At 42.8% G+C, this 15,419-nt stretch overlaps 1 protein-coding gene across 2 annotated transcripts in view; it reads right to left on the minus strand.

Annotated features, from left to right (window-relative positions):
- The window catches only part of LOC106575281 (E3 ubiquitin-protein ligase Midline-1), a 60,896-nt gene that overhangs the window by 31,458 nt on the left and 14,019 nt on the right, over positions 1–15,419 (minus strand). The window contains exon 1 of one of the 2 annotated variants that reach the window (XM_014151708.2): positions 8,643–8,929. The exons of the other annotated variant lie outside the window; for it this stretch is intronic. The gene's annotated coding sequence lies outside the window, so the exon portion shown is untranslated. Of the gene's footprint in view, positions 1–8,642; positions 8,930–15,419 lie in introns of those variants that run through there. 2 annotated transcript variants of the gene reach the window in all.

A 15,419-nucleotide genomic window follows, 5' to 3' on the forward strand; every position in this document is an offset into this window, starting at 1 on the left:
TGTAGTGACAACACACATTCCTTATTAAGGATCGTACATTGTGTAATAAGTCATACGTTTTAAAAACACGTACACCAAACATGCCTAGATTAATTGACCGGATACCGAACTGAATAAATCAATGTAGCGCGCACCGTACTAACAATGACTTGGCTATCAGAGACAACTGCAGTGACCCAATCGTTTCCCTGAACTCAGTGAAGAAAATCCCTTGACTTCAGTGTACACCATTAAAGTGTGCGACTGCATGTCAAAGTGTCTGCTCTCAACCTAATAACACCAGATATACCATGAAACAGCTGAATAGATTCCTCTGGTAAAAGTCCAAAGCAAGTAATAACTTGAATAAATAGAATACGATGGAATAGAATAGTCACTTTAATAATGTTTACATATTTTGCATTACTCATCTCATATGTATATACTGTATTCTATACTATCCACTGTATCTTAGTCTATGCCACTCTGATATTGCTCATCCATATATTTATATATTCTTAATTCCATTCCTCTACTTAGATTTGTGTGTATTGGTATATGTTGTGAAATTGTTAGATATTACTGTTAGATATTACTGCACTGTTGGAGCTAGAAACACAAGCATTTCGCTACACCCGCAATAACATCTGCTAAACACATGTATGTGACCAATAAAATTTGAATTGATTTGAAGTGGAGCCGCCGTCAGACTTTGCCATGGTCTTTGCCCTTCTTTAACACGCGGATCCCCTTTTAGCCTACCCGCTCAGTACCCACCGATGGATCTCGCTCCCGTGCACTCAGCATTGCAGACATCTCTACTGAGGAGGAGGATGATGCTACAGAAGCTGAAGAGCCCGAATCAGAAACACAGGCAGCAGGGAGCTCAGAGGACAGATCCCTGAGCATGGAGACACAGCGGGGTGGAACACCGGTCCACAGCAGGCATCACTCTGCTGCCTGCTTATCCCTTATCCTCCTCACGCACACACTGAATACGCAAAGTCGTCTAGTGTAGCTGCCGACCAGCGTTTCACAGGAGTTTCACAGGAGCCACAGAAGCACAACAGGAAAGGACAGAGTTGTCCCGACAATTCCAGGAAAGTTAGCGAGAGTTAGAGCGGTTCACTAGAGCGGTTAGCTCTGTGGACAATCCCACTTCACAGACAAAAAGTGACACTGCAATCTGTCGGACCTCACAGTGGAGGAGGGAGAGAAGAGAAGAGAGGGGCAGAGAGGGGGTGAGGGAGAGGGTATTGTCTTCTCTCTCTCTTCTGCTCATTTATAGCTGTGGTCCAATTAAAATCGGCAGGGTTAGTAGTTGAACTGAGTCTGAACCTTTAAGATCAATCAAATACTATGTGGAGTTATGTTAGTGTGCTGATATGCAGACTGGAGAGAGTCGCAAGTTGAATTACAGTATTTTCCATTTGCTAACTGTCATGGCATTAACCCTTTCTGTTGTAACTAACATGGTGCCTTAGGCAGGTTTGGTTGAGAAAGTTAAATGTTGCTGGCTTGGCAATTGAAGCCAGGTGGGGACAGGTACAAAGAATGTAGACTCACACTGACAGCCAGCTAGGCCATAGCCAGACTAAAACATGGCCATTGAAGACGAGGCTACACAAATCTTCATACCAAGTTGAAACCTAACCATTAACAACAACAAAAATGGATTTACCGGTAAGGAAACTTTATCACTTTCAGCTAAATTTGCCTGAACTGTGAGTAAGTTATATGGTCCCAAGTAACATTTAGAGTAGACTTTTTTAAAGTATGAGGGAGGGGGGGGGTGAACTTACTGTTGAGAGTTACAATAGTAGAATACATGGTGCAATTTCTAAATTTGGTTGTGCATCAGCAGTTTTTCTCTTGTTATGTCAGTCACTCAATTCGCCTTATCAGCTAACAATTTTTTGATTGGTAAGTTAGTCTAGCCAGCTATTTAAAGTTGTTATCGTGGCAAAATACTGATGCCGGCCATGGTCCCAGGGGCCCTGAACTCCAAGGGTCCCACTTTGATTTTGATATTCCCCCTCACTCTAATATCATATTAACATGGCATAATGTGTAGAATTGCATGAAATTAGCTGTAAAACTGCAAAAAAATATGTACGTATATATATATATATATCTCTTCCCCGTGGCAAAATGTGTTATGAAATTGCAACATATTCTTTCTGGTCCCAGAAAAACATTGAATTTCTCATTTGGGTCCCAGGCTGAAAAAAGTATAAGAACCCCTGATTTAGAGCACTATGCATATCCCCTTGTGCCTCGCTGGATATCTTGTCTGTGTGTGGAGGCACTGGTTGTATCTTTAATTCAACTCAGTTGCTAGAGGTTGTGGCTTTTTCACTATCTTTGATCTGTTAAATTTTAAACAGATCCTTTTTCTCTCCAGTTTCTAAAAACAGTCACTTCATGAAGAGTGGATGAAAAGATGAAAGGGGAAGACAATATGATGTATAAGGGTGCAAAGATCAGATGCTCTGAGACAAAAAGGAAAAGTATTCAATTGGAGATTGGTTAACGCCTTTAAGCTACAGTATATTGAAATTGGATATAAAAATAGCCCTTATGCTATCATAGTAAGCTTAAGTCTCCTACTGAATGTTTGTAGCTAGAGTAGCCAAACAAAACACCCCTTATTCAATAATATGTGGTCAAGATTCCCTTTCAGTTCAGGACAATGGGACTATCAAAAAAGGGAGATCCCATACAGTGGATACCATTTTATAATCCCACGCTTGTTATCCCAGAACAGCTGAAACTTAAAATAAAATGTAAATTAAAAAAATTAACCAGCAGAAAGCTGCTGTAACAAAATGGAGGGGAATATTGTCTATCCGGTGGCTTGACGTGAGCGACTGTGGCATCCCATGGAGCGCAACGCTCAAACTAGGTCAAAGGCATTGACCTACCTAACATAATCAGTGTGTGTATGCATATGCACTTTCATTTCCAAATGAACTGAGACGGGTGAAAAAATGAGAGGAGATGCACGAATGGAGATGGTTCATACTTTCAGGGCAAAAGTATGAACCATTTATAGGTAGCGTAAATACAAACATCTCTTCTACATCTCGCGTAATTTTTGGGGATTAGATGTGAGATACATACTTCAAATATCAGTTTTATTTTGCAATTGTTAATGGTAAAAAAAAATGGTTGCATTATTTTGGAGTTGAAAAAAGGGACAAAAATACAAATTAATAATTATGGTTTTATAATCTCTATACAGTATCTAACAAGAATCAACGCTCACATGTCCATAGTTCATATATCACGACATAATCTATAGTTTCCTAACCACGGCCAAAAATAACAAAAAATTGTTGTAGCTACCTAGGACTTTTGAATTTTTTTGCTTCTCTCGAAACACGTTTAATAACCTAAAGGCAGATTAGAGGATTGGATGTTAAGAGTAACAACATTCTCTTTCAGACCCACAAAATTGGAGCATCTGAGATTAACCCCTGACCCTAAAGTTTCTTTCAGGAGCTGACCCCCCCCCCCCCATACAATTTACCTGAAGTTGTAGATTTTTTATTGAGTATGAAATTGACACCACCCTTTGAACCATAGAATAACATTTGGTGCCTGGTCTTCATGCCCCTGATGTCTGCTTTTGTTGTCAATATATACTGTAGGCATATTTCCAAAGTCATTGTTGAGAGTGTGAAAATATCCACTACTAAATGGCAATTGGACCCTCTGGTCTTGGCATAAAAACGGATTTGTCACAGCTACAGTCCCACAGCCCCAGTCCCTCCACTGTTCTGACACCAGTTATAGAGTGTATTGTTACCCAGTGTCTCTCTCTCTCTCTCCCCTTCTCCCCATGACCGTCGCATGCAGTGCCCCCCTAATCACCTCTAATGACCGCCCCAGACCGTCCGTCAGACTCATTAGCGTTAGCATTTAGCCTCTTGCCCCCCTCAATCTCGGCCTGCCTGTCTTTGTTTCGGCCCCAGACACCCTGCCTGTTTATCCATAATCCGCTCCTGCCAGTGTGTCTGTGACCAATCAGAGACTTTCATGTTGAAGATCGGGTCAGTCACGACTAATGGGATTGGACGCTGTGTTTGAGGCTGGGGTGCGAGCCGGGCGATTGGGGGGGACCTGGAACCCTAAATTGGCACATCTGACTCAGGGGGTCTCTCTGGCTATGATCCTCATCTGGCTCCCCCTTCCTGACTGACCCAGATATGGAATAATAAAAATAAAAAAATGTTATTAAAAATTACATTTGTGTTGGGGACAGATTGGGGAAGAATGGAAGAATGTGTTTATATAATAGTGTTTATAAAGCTGACAGGGCCAGATGGAAAAGTTTCAATGACGCATGTGTGTACTGTATGCGTGTGTGTGCGAGCAAGCAAGCATATGTGTGTGTGTGTGTGTGTGTGTGCGTTGCGTGTGCCTGTGCGCGAGCCTGCGTGCCTGTATGCTTAAGTGTGAGTGCATGTTTGCACAGCAAGTCTGCATAAAAAATGGCTCTCCCGTGAAGTAGTGACCCACGACATACGCCTCATTTCCTGAAACGAGTCACATATGTGAGGTTATGAGTTTGTGTAGAAAGCGGGAGTCTATCCAGTTTACGGTGGAGACATCTTATATGACCTGTGTGATGTAAATAGTACACAAATCCTTTATCTATAATGTATCATACTGTATAGGATCGTTCCCCTCTCCCTCGCTCCACTCCCTTACATCCCAAGACAGATGACGAGAGACATGTCTTATGAAGCGACTATGCAAGTATGTGTGCATGTTTACATGACAGTGTATTAAATGTGTGTGATTGTCTCCCGTTCAGAATAGCTGAGACTGTTGATGTGATTCTGTGATACTGTTCAAGACCCAGCTTTAGTTTCCACTGACATGGCTAAGTGTCAGTCAGTGACAGGGGAAGAGAGAGGGGTCAGGGGTGACATATGCCTCTCCACTCATCAGCCAGTTCTGGCAGAGTCAAAGACCCAGTGCCGGTCGGAGAGAGTGGGAAAACTTTACCTGGCGTCTATGGAATGTTATATGGAGCTAGGAAGCTTATGGTACTGAGTTTAACAGACATAGAGGTCAGAGGTGGGAATGTAATAAAGGTGTGTGTGTGAGTGCACTCGTTTGTGTGAGTGTGTGCATACACCTGTGTGTGTGTGTGTGTGTGTGTGTGTGTGTGTGTGTGTGTGTGTGTGTGTGTGTGTGTGTGTGTGTGTGTGTACGCGCCTGTGTGTGTGCCTGTGTGTGCCTGTGTGTGTGTGTGCAACTGTGTGTGTGTGTGTGTGTGTGTGTGTGTGTGTGTGTGTGTGTGTGTGTGTGTGTGTGTGTGTGTGTTTTTTGTTTTGTGCTAAATACTGATGTGGCTAAGATGCAGGCACAAGTGTCCTGAAGTGAAAATACACCTGTGTGTGTGTGTGTGTGTGTGTGTGTGTGTGTGTGTGTGTGTGTGTGTGTGTGTGTGTGTGTGTGTGTGTGTGTGTGTGTGTGTGTGCGGCTGGTGTGTGTGTGTGCCTGTGTGTGTGTTTTGAACTGTGTGTGTGTGCAACTGTGTGTGTGTGTGTGTGTGTGTGTGTGTGTGTGTGTGTGTGTGTGTGTGTGTGTGTGTGTGTGTGTGTGTGTGTGTGTGTGTGTGTGTGTGTGTGTGTGTGTGTGTGTGTGTGTGGTTATCTTCTCTCTGACACGCATCATCAAGTCATACTGATACCCTTTTCTACCAGCAGAAGGTGTCGCTATAGACTGCAGACACAGTCATGGGATTGGGGGCCCTCGTCCTGACATGTCAGTTAGACTACAAGTCATTGGTTGCTCCATCAGTTACACTCCAAGAGGCTGACCCCAGGTTATTCTTGGCATGCTTGAACTGACCTGGTAAACAATCGTATAAGGTCATAACAGCATACATAACACCCTACACATGGATCAAGTTAGAAGCTCTATGAAACCACTACGGGAGGTGTTTAAGCAGCATTTGTGTAGGTGATATCTGTTTATGTTTCACACTTCAAATACTACACCTTTTATTGAGTTTTCTGTAGTAAAAGACATAAGCTGACACATACCCGGAGGGTAAACTATAAAAAGAAAGAAAGAAAGTTGCACACTAATTATGCTCCCAAACATTTAATGGGTATAACAACCAACGTTTCAGCATGCAGGGCCTTCTTCTTCAGGGTTTTCTGGGCAATGTACCATGCACGATGCACAAGCCTGTCTATTCTCTTGCCTGTTTTAATAGTGTTGTTTGTCCATTCTTGTGATATGAATGGGAGGACTGTCAAATTCTTCAATTTGGTAGGGTTTGCGGGGAATAATAAAGGTATATTCCACAAAAAGTATATCTATATAGGTATGTATGTATGTATGTATGTATGTATGTATGTATGTATGTATGTATGTATATATGTGTATATGTATGAATGTTTACGTATGCATATGCATATGCATATGTATGGGTATGTACGTGTATGTATATGGATATATATATTTACCAAAAAAAGATATGGGGGATTGGAAATGGTGCAGACAATTACATTGATGGAAACAACAATCTTTCTGCAATATTAAGCTGATCCACCCCTAAAAAAAATATATAAATAATAATAATCAAAAAAAAGATATATACATTTTAAAAATATCTTCAATTTATACACAAAAATGATCGTCAAAGTGACTTTGTAAAACGTTTCAAGAAAGAATGCTCTCTGGTGGCAACAATGCAGACGTGCAGAAGGACACATCCTTATACATTTGAGCATCTGCTTCTCTGGATCTTGAGAGAGACGGCTCTCATCACTACACATTCCATCATTTCCCCCAAAATGGCAACCACCAAACTAAAGTCACACTTTTCCTATTTCAATTGTTCTCGCTCTACTGTGCCGAATGACTATGACTGATCGCTGGAAACTGAAAAACTGTGTTCCTGTCCACACAACTTCCCTGATCGAAGAGGCAGAGCCAAAATCCCAAACAAGTCTCTCGTTGTCAAAGGCTCATTGCAGAAGAAGTTACCATGGACATATTGTTAATGCATCTATTGGACCAAATAATCAAAGAACGCATAAGCATAGGCGCAGAAAAGAAGAAAAAAAACTGTCTGTGGTTCCTTTCCAGCTGGGAGATACCCAGATTGCAATTAGCAAACAGCACAACTGTAATAAACTGAAAATATGCCACTACTAACTCAAAGATAACAGCTAAGTCACCATCCATCTAATTACCTTATATCAACAAGACACACAACATGACCAGAAGTACATCAAAGACAGGAAAACAGAGACAAACAGACAATGCTGTTGTTGCTATATTTATGCCCAGTGACAAACAGAGCAAGTCACAGTGACTCATTCCCACAGTCTGTCATGTCCTATGGCAGGTCAAAGTGGCCCCACGAGAGCTTATCAGACTATGGTCCTCAAGCAGTCGTCTCCACTGACCAAGTCGACTGTGGACCGCTTTATATAACAGGTTGACAAAGCATCAACCATATCTTGAAATCACAGCTCTCCCTTCATGATCAAAGACAATAAATGCAAAGCCTGATCCAAGATATGTTTGTGCTGTCTGTCAACTCATATGGTCATTGTCATGCCAAACATGGACAAATAGATCTGGAACCAGGGGAGAGAAGGTTAGAGGGGCATCTCTGTGCCTTTGACCCACAATACAGTAAGTGAAGGGAAGTGACCATGATAGGTTTGTGATTAGGGTTCAGGAGTCCTCAGCAGACCGTTGTCAAATGCGTGTTTGGCTGGAAAGGACATGTCGCTGAATGGGCAGATGTGACCTCTGCTTCCCTCCTACTCTGTGTGATCAGTATCACACCATGTTGACGGCAGTATGCTGAGAGGATTTGGAGGAACTCCGAAATACATGGCATAAACAAACGCACACACGCACACATGCCATCCTCCCAATTGCCTCCCCACCCATGCCGCCCGCATAGTCAGTGTGTGACATTCTCTTCCATGATTTATTTTAAAAAGCCCAACAGTTCAGGTTTCTCACACCACACTAACTTTGCGAACACCCCACCGATATCTCTCACCCACTCACATAGAGTCTGCTAAGAGGACAAAAGCTCATCAGCGTCCCAAAATTAGGTCACACGAAAACGATTGTGGAAGCGAACAGAGGCATCACTCCCTGCACTGATACAATCGCGACGTGCACCCTTAGGAGTCCCACTGTATTCCTGCTATTAAAAATATTTTACATATCACAGTCCCCTCATCTGAATATGCAAAGCACTACAACAACTACTTATGTTATAACCCCAAACAGCAAACCTATTCTAGTCTCATAAACACAAGAACACAGATGCTGAAGTAAAGTGCATCATACTCAAATTCTGATGATTAATAGGTTATATTGATACAGTAGAATATTCACTAAAGTAACTACCTCTCACAAGTATATGGTGGTAGTCCCATCTGGAAATGTAGCCTATTTAACCTCATGGTCATACTATCATCAGCTCTATAACTGTGATCCCAGTTAATGATGATTAGAACTCAGCTCTCTCTGTGCTATCATCATCACTAGATGTATAGAGCTTTGGAGAGAACTTCTGATGACCCCTGCTTTAAGTAACCAGAGACCCCATAGCCTCAGGGACCACACAACAACATTTCCACACAATCAATCACAGTCCACCTTACCTGCCACATGGTTAAAATCCCATTGTCCATAAACAAAGTGAAATAAGAGAGGAAGAAGAAATGAGAGCGCTGAACTGAGCTGCTGAACCGTCAGGTCAGAAGAGGCCCTTCATTCTCTGTTACAACAGACCAGCTGCAGCAGTAGTAGACCTGCTATACTCCAGTCCGACTGCGGGAACTTTGTGTCAGTGTGCGTCTGTCTCTGGCTGTCACATCGCCTCTCGTGGCATATTTCCTCGCACCCTAAAGCCGCTCCTCTCCCCAGCCCAGTGAGAACACGCAGGCAGGAGGAGGGAATCTAGCTCACCGCTCCGCCTCCCCCTCCCCTTCCCCCTCCCCCTCCACTCTGTATTCAAATAGCTTAGTGGGCGGCCCTGCTTTAGATGAGCCAATCGGGAGGTACTGTAGCTAGAGCAGGGACAGCCCATGCTGTGCAGTCAGTTGGTACAGTACAGTATGCCTGTTGTGGGATTATGGCATCTGAAATGAAAATGTGGCGATCACCAATCCTGGTTTATAATCTTCTCTCCTTCCTGGTATTGTCCCACTTATAATTTTCACGCTCATTGCAATCTTGCCAAAGTTCTCTGTCTCTCTTCATCTTTTTCTTGGTATCTCTCTTGGTATCTCGCTCTCTCTCTTTCTCGCTCTCTTTCTTTCTCTCTCTTTCTCTGTCTCTCTCTCTCTCTCTCTCTCTCTCAAACACACACACATTCATACACACACACACACTAGCAAAAGTTAATTGTAGCATGCTGTTTTCTCTCCCCAAATGAAAGAAGGTTAGATTAAAGATTCTGTCCCCAGTCATTTACTTCTGGAGACATGTAGGGCGTTCCTTCTCCCTCAACTTCTACATTATATTGAGTGACTCACTGACCTTATCTTGGATCACATTCCCCATAGTCACTTGAAAAGTTCAAATCTGCCACCTCCCCTCTAGAATCTGTAGAATGTAATATGCTTGTATTAGTCAGAAAGAATTGAAGTTTAAGACCTTGGCTGAATGGAATGAATCAGGGCGCTTGGCTAGTTAAGCACCCTGACCGTGGCAGAGATTCTGGCACTTATTTTTAGAGTTGGAACCGGATGTGTAAGGCACAGTTTAAAAATGTACTTTTGAGAAAGACAAGAAAATCAATTTCCATCTAAGGTTACAGTGAGGGAAAAAAGTATTTGATCCCCTGCTGATTTTGTACATTTGCCCACTTACAAAGAAATGATCAGTCTATAATTTTAATTGAGGTTTATTTGAACAGTGAGAGACAGAATAACAACAAAAAAATCCTGAAAAACGCATGTCAAAAATGTTAAAAATTGATTTGCATTTTAATGAGGGAAATAAGTATTTGACCCCTCTGCAAAATATGACTTAGTATTTGGTGGCAAAACCCTTGTTGGTGATCACAGAGGTCAGACATTTCTTGTAGTTGGCCACCAGGTTTGCACACATCTCAGGAGGGATTTTGTCCCACTTCTCTTTGCAGATCTTCTCCAAGTCATTAAGGTTTTGAGGCTGACGCTTGGCAACTCAAACCTTCAGCTCCCTCCACAGATTTTCTATGGGATTAAGGTCTGGAGACTGGCTAGGCCACTCCAGGACCTTAATGTGCTTCTTCTTGAGCCACTCTTTTGTTGCTGTGGCCATGTGTTTTGGGTCTTTGTCATGCTGGAATACCCATCCACGACCCATTTTCAATGCCCTGGCTGAGGGAAGGAGGTTCTCACCCAAGATTTGACGGTACATGGCCCTGTCCATTGTCCCTTTGATGCGGTGAAGTTGTCCTGTCCCCTTAGCAGAAAAACACCCCTAAAGCATAATGTTTCCACCTCCATGTTTGACGGTGGGGATGATGTTATTGGGGTCATAGGCAGCATTCCTCCTCCTCCAAACACAGCGAGTTGAGTTGATGCCAAAGAGCTCCATTTTGGTCTCATCTGACCACAACACTTTCACCCAGTTGTCCTCTGAATCATTCAGATGTTCATTGGTAAACTTCAGACGGGCATGTATATGTGCTTTCTTGAGCAGGGGGTCCTTGCGGGCACTGCAGGATTTCAGTCCTTCATGGCGTAGTGTGTTACCAATTGTTTTCTTGGTGACTATGGTCCCAGCTGCCTTGAGATCATTGACAAGATCCTCCCGTGTAGTTCTGGGCTGATTCCTCACCATTCTCATGATCATTGCAACTCCACGAGGTGAGATCTTGCATGGAGCCCCAGGCCAAGGGAGATTGACAGTTCTTTTGTGTTTCTTCCATTTGTGAATAATCGCACCAACTGTTGTCACCTTCTCACCAAGCTGCTTGGCGATGGTCTTGTAGCCCATTCCAGCCTTGTGTAGGTCTACAATCTTGTCCCTGACATCCTTGAAGAGCTCTTTGGTCTTGGCCATGGTGGAGAGTTTGGAATCTGATTGATTGCTTCTGTGGACAGGTGTCTTTTATACAGGTAACAAACTGAGATTAGGAGCACTCCCTTTAAGAGTGTGCTCCTAATCTCAGCTCGTTACCTGTATAAAAGACACCTTCTTTGTGGTTCAGTTGTAGCCTTCCCTGTGGCTCAGTTGGTAGAGCATGGTGTTTGCAACGCCAGGGTTGTGGGTTTGTTTCCCATGGGGGGCCAGTACAAAAACTAAAAATGCATCAAATGAAATGTATGCATTCACTACTCTAAGTCGCTCTGGATAAGAGTGTCTGCTAAATGACTAAAATGGAAAAATGGATCAAATACTTATTTCCCTCATGAAAATCAATTTATAATGTTTTTCTGGATTGTTTTGTTGTTATTCTGTCTCTCACTGTTCAAATAAACCTACCATTAAAATTAGACTGATCAGTTCTTGTATCATCACAAAATGTGCTTTTACAGTATATCAGCTAAGCACATTTGATGAAACATGACGTATAGTCTGCACAAATGCAAAAAAAAATATATTGTACATTTTAAGACAAAGACTATGTAGCAGATTTGAGCAGGAGAGAGGTTTCTCTAACTTTGGGAAAAACACTTCGCCAGAATAGCCTCAGTAAATAAGTGGCCATCTCCAGAGTAAGATGATATCCTCCATTTCCCTTAGAGTAAAAAGAAAATCAAACAAAAACCCAGTTCTCTTTGCAACCTTTGGAGAGCTGCTGCTGCTGCTGCTGCTGCTGCTGCTGCTGCTGCTGCTGCCTTGGGATGTGCTGTTGGGTGGAGAGGCCTCTTCAGAAAGCACATGAATACCCACAGTAGAGACTCTTTCTTTAATTAAGCCCACGATAGACCTCCAGTCACAGAGCCTGGCTGGAAAGCCCCCGGCTCGGCTGTAATAACACAATGCACGCCACTCAGCACACAGGCGTTCTTCAGCCTCCTCAGTGTTCAAGAGACTCTTATACAAGTCAAAAAGGTCATTTATAACAAGGTTGCACCTTGCGTCCTCCGATGTAAAGGGTTTTATTCATTGATGCTGTGTTTCTATTCTTTTCTCTGTTCTTCCTGGAAGAACTGCAATCGAATTAGTAGAGGGAAGCAATATCGTCAACCTACACAATGACTGTGGAATCCTTAGTGCAAAGTCATAGTGTACGAAGTACAAATGCCAGCTCTTTCATCCGGATGTGGGCGATTATATTGGTTGAAACTGACAAACATGATTAGCACAAGCTGTTGTTTGGGGTTTCTCTACATTTCTATCTAGGATGTGTTTTGGGAGCCTTGGTTTTAACGTGGTGGAATGCTTGGAATGTTCAGGAGATGGCCTCTTTTCTCTAAGTGAGCCCATTAAAGGGATAAGCCTAACCAGGGCTGTTACCAGATTATTTAGAGGGCACTGCCGCTATGGATAACACACACACACTCCCTTCTTATCAACATCTCTCATCTTCCTCCCTGGTCATAACATCCACTCACATCTATCTCGACTCCCTCCTGCAATGAACTGGTATGGTCTGACAGGGGAGCTCCTACACATGGTAGTGGTAGTTTAATAAAGCTGAGTGGAAATCTAAACCTCTCTGCATAGCTTTGTTGACAAAGCACTCAGAAAAGGGAGGGCACTTTAATACAAGTACGCGTCTGCCTCGGGGGCATCACGCTCTAAGGCGTCATGGCCTCCAGGCAAATCCCAAACACATTTCTTCACTTGGTGACTTTTGCCCCTTTAACTGAGTTCAGATGGGCCTTTAAAGAGCATTTTTTACTCTTTGTAGTGATATACGACCAGTGTTTGCATTTGGCATCTCAACACATGCTTCCCGGGATGGCCCAATATTTTAGATCTAATCACCAAGTTCCACAGGTATGCCTGGCTGCATGGTTCAAGAAGACACAGAGAGAAAGAACATTTATCAGCTGAAAGGACCAGACATTCTCTGTTTGCTGTGTTATGTTGTTCAAGGACTTCCTATGAGTCGGCTGTGGTTGCTAGGCAATAACCAATAATTGGACACAAACTGAATGAAATGACCGCTCAGGGATGAATTAAGTGGTCAATAATGACTATAACCAGTGATGACTGCATTCTCCTTTCTGCCAGTGGATACAAACCAGTGAGATAGCCTACAAGAGATGAATGGAAATACAACATCAATATCTTTAGCATCCTGAATTTATGGTTCAGTGGAAATCCTGATGCTGAATCAAATCCAGCGGTGAACAGTGCATTGCACAGTGAAAACAGTTTGCGGGGATGCTGGAAGTGTTGGCAAACACACACACACACGCGCGCGCACACACACACGCACGCACGCGCACACACACACACACACACACACACACACACACACACACCCCTCGCCCGGCACTGAACTCAGCTGTCGTTCTCTGTCACACAAGGGAAATCCAGTTCACACACACACACACACGTGCGTGTGCACAGACACACACACATATGGGTACAAGCATGCATGCACACACACACACAAACACACACACACACACACACACACACACACACACACACACACACACACACACACACACACACACACACACACACACACCACACAACACTGGCATGTCACACAGCATCACCATTTGCTCACAGTAGGAACAGTATTACAAAGAGAACTCAAACTGTCAAACACGTCCTCTCCTCTCTCGCCATCACTGACACTAGCTAGACTCCGGCAAGGACATATTGAGTGAAATAAGGTTTTGGACCCTGTGATGGTGTGATGTGCTATAATCCTCTGCATCCTCAATCTAGTGACATAAATACTGTATATGTTTCATGTATTTACTATGACTTACTATGATTACAGCAGAACTGTGATGTGCCAAACCCATTACGACAGCCAGCTAATCCTTTTTTAACACGCATCGTACGTAGGCACTATTTGTCGAGTGCCCATGTAAGCTGTGACGCTTGAAGTTATTAGAGATGAAATAATTAAAAAGAGAAATGATATCTAATGAACGCATCACTCATATCCAGTGTGGGGGAGTGAGCACTGGGCGTTTGTTCAGCCAATCTGAACGTATACGATACAACACGGTTTATAAGACAGTTATAACACGTCTTATAATAATTTAGAACATTGTTATAATGACTTCAAAGAATAAGTCAAAGAGGACGAATATGGATGGGAGAAGACTAAGTTCCCAGGCGGGCTACCACCTATACCATACGTCCTCGCAAGCAACATCACACACAAAAATATCCAGGTGTATAAAAATGCAAGTTCATGAATAAGTCATGAATAACTCAGTCACTCTAACCTCGCTGTTCCCCTAACAGTGGAGCTAGAAGTAATGCAGTGTGTAATGTGACGGCCCGTTAGGGATAGACGTGATTTATCTCTCCTTCAAAACAGAGAACAAGAGGTCTATACCCTCGGCTAGCTCAGAACTGGAATATCTCACTTCGCTCTTCGCTAATACGAAAGTTATGTATCATCTTTAGGCATCAAAGACAGAGAGATGGGAGAGACGGCAGAGAAATGCATAATGGGGCTAAGAGATGAAGGCGTAGGAACATTCATCAGAGTCATGCATTTTACATGAGCGGACATGGGGTAGCTATGGCAGAGGAATTAAAAATGGTGATGAGCGACCATTAGGTCGCGTGATCCATTGATACGCCCTCGAGCCAGGCTATAGTCGTGGATCCTATCAAAATCTCGAATGACTAATTTTCCTTAAATTCTGCATTCCAAAAGTTCTGAATAGGGTCCAAACTAAACAAAAAGTTCTAAGGATCTCAATGGGAAGTCAAACAATGGGTTTCTTTCACCTGAAATAGTTTAACCCTGAACAGTTAAGTCTGAAAGGTCTAATGCAGCCGTTTTTATCTCAATATCAAATCATTTCTGGGTAACAATTAAGTACCTTACCATGATATTTCTCATTAAAATGGTCAAAAAGAAACAAAAAAAAGCTTCTTAGAAAAGAGCAATTACTCAAGCAATAACTTAGCTAGGACTGTCTAGGTGTGGTCTGAGTAGGGAGGGGAACTCCCTTTTAATTGATCTATTCTCTTAGAAAAAAAGATGCTATCTAGAACCTATAAGGTTTTTCGGCTGTCCCCATAGGATAACCCTTTGAATAACCCTTTTTGGTTCCAGGTAGAATCCTTTTGAGTTCCATGTACAACCCTTTCCACAGAGGGTTCTACATGGAACCCAAACGAGTTCTACCTGGAACCAAAAAGGGTTTTCCTATGGGGACAGCTGAAGAACCCTTTCAGAAACCTTTTTTCGAAGAGTGTGTAAACTAATTTACCACCTGTTGATGTCGCCAGGCAGGCCAAAACTCCATTCCACCAAAACAGGCTAAAATTTCAGGTGGTCTTTT

The sequence above is a fragment of the Salmo salar genome, chromosome ssa17, assembly GCF_905237065.1.
Source record: "Salmo salar chromosome ssa17, Ssal_v3.1, whole genome shotgun sequence".
NCBI lineage: Eukaryota > Metazoa > Chordata > Actinopteri > Salmoniformes > Salmonidae > Salmo > Salmo salar.